The sequence below is a fragment of the Elephantulus edwardii genome, unplaced genomic scaffold (genome assembly GCF_000299155.1).
Source record: "Elephantulus edwardii isolate Elephantulus edwardi_28Jun2011 unplaced genomic scaffold, EleEdw1.0 scaffold00041, whole genome shotgun sequence".
Lineage (NCBI taxonomy): Eukaryota > Metazoa > Chordata > Mammalia > Macroscelidea > Macroscelididae > Elephantulus > Elephantulus edwardii.
The window spans coordinates 17,479,249-17,485,362 of NW_006399791.1; positions in this window are offsets into that span (position 1 = coordinate 17,479,249).

The window sequence follows — 6,114 nt, forward strand, 5'->3', positions numbered from 1 at the left end:
ATAAAATATTGGCCAATAGAATACAACGATACATCGAAGAAATAATCCATCATGACCAAGTGGGATTCATAACAGGCATGCAAGGATGGTTCAATATAAGAAAAACAATTAATGTAATTCATCATATTAACAAAGCAAAGAACAAGAACCACATGATCCTATCAATTGATGCAGAAAAGGCCTTAATTCCAATCTTCTAATGACCCTGCAGGACAGAGTCAAACTGGCCTCTAGCTTCAAATCTTCATGGAAGATTGAATCATCTTTCTCACACAGGGCAGACAGTGAGTTAGAACCACATAAATATCTACTAATTTTAAAAGTATACTCACAGGCATTGGAGAAGAGTAATGAATATAACATTCTAAGAGAACAAACAGGTTCATCCCAGAGATGGTTAAACCAGGCTGCTCCTTGGAGACAAGGATTATGAAGATTTGTCTGACATACTTTGGACATGTTGCAAGGAGGGACCAATCCTTGGAGGGGGACATCATGCTTGGGAGGGTGGAGGAACAGCACTGGAGAGGAAGACCCTCAATGAGATGAATTGATTCAGTGACTGGGGTACTGGTGTAGGTGTGTCAGAAACAATTATATTGGCACAGAATAGAGCAGGGTTTAGGCTGTTGTACGTAGAGCTGGTATGAATTGCAGGCAACTCAATGGCACATAACAACAACAACAACAACAACTCACAGGCACAGATATACACACTTGTTGCTGCATTAATGTATTATATGCACTATAAAACAAAGACTTGACATCGAAAACTACAGAAACTACACTTTTATAGGATTAAATGAAAACTAAGTAGATATTTCATATTTTCTTCCTGTGACCATGAAGTGGTTTTTTAAAAAGCCTTGTATAAGAAGCAGCATCTGAAGCTCAGTAGGGGCACAGAACCCATCCGCTTGCAGAGCCATTGCCAGTTCTACCACAAGGTGCAATTTTAAAGGCTTCTGAGAGGTTGAAAGGCCAGGGGCCACCATTATGTTTTGACACATACTATATATTGGATAACAAGAAGCCAAAACTCGGTTTAAGTATCAAGATATATTTTAATTGTTTGCTTTTTCAAAGCAAAGGCTTTTAGTTGGAAAAGCAGAATACAATATAATGGTGCTATTCACAGGATAATTACAGATTTTCTAGAAAAATTTAATTCAGAGCATACCCAGCAATGCGATGTGGAAGTGAAGAACAATTTGAAAGCTGGTTTAAGATCTTTGGCTCTCATTTGGACTGGCTGCCCCTCAGTGAGTGTGTAGGAACTGGCTAGCAAGGGCAGATGAAGTTCTCTGAGAGTGTGTAAGCCGCATTAAACAACACCTCCCACCTCAGGACCCTGCCAGGATGGCCCTCTGTGTAGTCTGGTGCCTCAGGCAGAGCATGAGAGCCAGAGAGAGAGAGGTGAGAAGTAGCCAGAACTGCCTTTGTGCCTACCAACAATTAGTACTCATCAACAAGAGCAATTGGGAAGCACAAGAAAGTGGAGGAAGGTCTAGGGAGAAACTGCCAGTTTAACTGAGAAGAGAATCACCATGCTTCCTGGAGGAAAAACAACACATTAAGTCATAGCTGGCAGGATGTTTTCAGTCAAAGGTTGATATCGGAGGGGGGGGGGGGAATGTGTCTTTCTCCTGTATCAATGTATAATAGCACTGAGAAAAGAAAACATAGCTTTGCCTTTTATTTCCTTTTGCCCCCAACATTTGCAAAGCTAGTGAGCTCTAGAGAAAGGCAGGGTCAAAGTCTCTCTCAGGTTTCAGTCCTTGGAAATTGAGTCCCTTCTTCATCTGGAGCCTCCCACTCGTTGCTATGGCAACACAACATCTGCTACCCAACTCTGCTCTAGCGGTCACTGGGTTTGGCATCCTCCAAGCTGTTGCAGGGTCTGTGTTTTGCCTGATGTGCTACTCTGCTCCCTGAGGAATGCATCACACTTCCAGCAAAGGAACACTTATTCAAAAGGCAGGGTTACAAAGAGAAGGGAGGTTAAATCTGTGCAAACTGCAATTCAGAGGAAACAAGCTCTTTTGCATGTGGGGCCATTAACTCTGTCAATCTTTGGATTAATGCTCTGTGGCTGTTGATCTCAACTCTGACTGAACACCAACTCCCCAGATTTATTATATTAGCATTTTTTCCTCAGGAGCATATATTATTTATTAAAATTTCTACAAGATATTTAAAGCAACTAAATTCAGTTCTTATCACCCTTATTTTCTGATTTTCATATATTTTAAGTCTAATTGCTTGCCTGCCATTCTTTCTATTCACCAATTATCTTTGAAATTGAACATTTCACAGCTGATATTGAGCTTCTCCAATGACTCTTTCCACAGATATAATTAATCTGATTGCTGTATAGTCCATCAGGTGAGGTCTATGTGTACAATTGCTATTTGTGTTTCTTATAAAATGTATTGGCCATGAATAAATCATTGATCGTACAACGTTCTATCATTCTATCTCTAGTCTGATTTCTGTCACCAAGTCCATGTTTTCAAACTACTGATCCTTCTTCTTTATTCTCAACTTTTGTATTCTAGTTACTAATTATTATTGATCAATCTTGGTTGCATGTTTGATCATCTGCAAAAGTTGGTGGAAATGTTCTCTATCCTCCTCTTTGGCTCTGGTTGTTGGTGCACAAATTTGAATGATAGTGATATTAATATGTCTTCCTTGTATTATCGTTGTTGTTGTTGTTATGTGCTGTCGCATCACCTGCAACCCATAGCGACACTAGGTACAGCAGCTCAGAACCTTTCCCTATCCTGAGCCAGTCTAATTCCTCAATTGCCCCAGTTACTGTATCAATTCATTTCATCTGGAGTCTTCCTCTCCAAGAATTATGTTCTTATCCAAGGACCAGTCGCTCCTAGCCATGTGCCCAAAGTATGTGATTCGGAGCTTCAAAATCCAAGCCTCCAAGGAGAAACTTAGTTTCACTATCTCCAAGACAGACCTATTTGTTTTCTTAGTGGTCCAAGGTCTGTTGAAGACATTTCTTCAGCACACAATTCGAAGGCATCAATTCTTCTTGTCATCCTTAGTCATTGTCCAGCACTCTGATACATAGCAAGGAATTGAAAAGACCATTGCCTAAATGAGGTGCACATTAGTCTCTAGACAGACATTGTTGCTTTTCAGTACTCTGGAGAGGTACCTCAGGTATCTCAGTAGATTTTCCCAGTACAGTTTGTCTTTTGATTTCCTGACTGCTGGTTCAAAGAGTGTTGATTGTGGATCTGAGCAAGCTGTAATTGCTAATGACCTCAATCTCTTCTCCATCTAGTATGGTTCTGCCAATTGGCCCAGTGGTGAGAATTTTTGTCTTCTTGTTTTTGAGCTGCAGTCAATATTGATGACTACAGTCCTTGACCTGCAGCATGCACTTCAGGTGTTCTTCAGTTTCAGCTAGCAAGGTTGTGCCATCTGCATATTACAGGTAGTTGATGAATCTTTCTCCAATCCTGGTGCCACATTCCTCTTCATAAAGCCGTGCTTTCTGAATGATCTGTTTTGCTTATAAATTGAAAAGGTAGGGAGACAAGATGCATCTCTGACACATACTTTTCCTGATTTTGTACCATACAGTGTTTCCCTTCTCTGTTCTAAGTACTACTTCCTGGTTCAAGTATAGGTTTCACATAAGTTCTGGGATTCCCATTTTCCTCAAGATTAGCCACAATTTGTTGTGATCCATGGATACTATCCTGTCACTAACAAAAGTGTATTTCAAGATTGATCTAGTGATGGTCCGTTTGACTTTGAATGTGACTCCATTTCCCCTCACCTTTTCATTGCTGATTCCCATTCCCCATGCCAGTCAATCTAATTTCACCAATGCCTAGTATGTCAATATGTATGTGCTGCATTTAACAATGACCAGTTTTTCTCCATTCATACTTCTCACATTCCATGTTCCAATCACTAGAGTCTGCTTGCAACCGTTCCCCCTCCTTTGTGTTTCCCACTATGAGGACTCAGCCTCTGGTGCCATGTCTACTAGTCTAATCTAAGTGTGCACTATAGAATGTAGGGTTTTCAAAGACCCTGCTGTTTTGAAAGTGAATAGTCAATCCTCCTTCCTGCTGTTTTTGTTATTATTGAGTACCATCGAGTTGGATCTACCCACAGCTGACCCCCAGGCAGGTTTTCACATGCAGTTAATCTCACAGGAGGAGATTTCCATCCTTCTACCATGGAGTAGCTGGTGGATTCGAACTATGTGCCTTCAAGATTGCAGTGCAGTTTCTTGCCACTAGGCCACCAGAGTATCTATCCTTCTTCCTAGTCTGTATTAATCTGGATACTCGGCTTTAGAGCAATATCTGAAAGATAAGCATTTTTAAAATATTACTTTGATATTTTACAAAGTTTGGATACATTGTTTTTCACAAAATATCCTTCCCATTTCCTTCACCCCACCCACTCACAGAATTGTGCAACCCTATGATTAACACCCTACCCACCCCATCCTCACCCCTCTATATATCTACCCTCCCCTCTGCCTTGGACTCTCATATTGATTCTACAATAATGGTTTTATACAGTATTTGTCCTTGTGGGATTGAGTTATTCACTCAGCATAATGCTCTCCAGATAAGCATTTTGCCCCAAAATAGCAAATAAAAGACCCTTCCTCATTAGATATATAAGAGTTTCAGTGTTGGTACACACCCTCCCCATTTCATGGCTTGTGTCGTGGTCCCATCCCCTGCCCCTCCCCACTAGCATCCCTCTCCACTCCCTTTTCTTGCCTCTCAGGGCAGCTGGGTTGGTTCTGGTGCTGTGTTACTTCAGACAGGTCCATTGACTTGTCAAGAGAGAAAGTTTTGAGCCAGTTCAGGCAGACTCCATTCTGTCCACGTCAATCTGCTTTACCTCTGCTTCTCATTGACTTTGAGAGATACAGCTATTATTTTCCAACATGTTTGCAGAGGGGTTTGAGAAATTATATAGTTTAAACTGAATAACCAGAAGGAATTCTTTTCTCAGCAGACTATAATGCAAAGATTGTAATGATTGTTTAAGGAATTATTCAGAAAAAGAGCCTTTCAAATGTTTGCAAACCTTAGACAATACATTAAATATATTAACTATATGAGAAAATATATTAGCTAAAACATTATGGTTGTTGTTATATGCCATTGACTTGACTATGACTCATAGCAACCCTGTGAATAATGGGTTTAAACCTTGTCTTATCTTAAGCTAATATCATTGTCTCTGACACACCTGTCCCTATTTCCACTGTCACTGTGTCAATCCATCTCATCAAGAGTCTTCCTGTCCTGCACGCACCCTCCACCCTTCCAAGCATACTGTCCTTCTACAAGGATTGGTCCCTCATGCCAACATGCCCAAAATATGTAAGACAGAATTTCAAAATGTTCAATACTCTTCTCGAGCACCAGAACTCAAAGACATTGATTCTTCTTCTGTCATCTTTAGTGATGTCCACCTCTCAGATAGATAGAAAGCAAATAAGAAGATCATGGCCTGGATCAGGTGCAACTTAGTTTCTAGACTGACATTGCTACTTTTAAGCACTCTAGAGCGGTCCCTGACACCAGAATGACACAAAGCAACTCATCTTTTGATTTTCTGACCACTGGTGCCAAGAATTTTGATTGTAGATCCTTGTACAATGAAATTATTAGCAACTTCAACCACTTCTCCATCTATCATGATGTTACCAAATGGCTTGTTTGTGAGAATCTTTATTTGTTTATATGTTTATTCGATGTTGAGATGCAATCCATATTGAAGACTGCAGTCCTTGACCATCTGAAGCAAATACTTCAAGTCATTTTCATATTTAGCAAGTTGTGCCCTCTACATATCACAGATTGTTGATGCGTTTTCCTCCAATCCTGATTCCACATTCTTCTTAATAAAGTTCAGTCTCTGGAGTGATCTATTCTGCATGTTGTGGCTGTTGTTATGTGCCGTCAAGTAGTGTTCGACTCATAGCGACCCGATGCACAACAGCCCTAAACCCTGCTCTATCCTGCGCCAACTGCACTGCCTCTGACACACCCATCCCGATTACCCCAGTAACTGAATCAATCCATCTCATAGAGGGTCTTCCCCTCC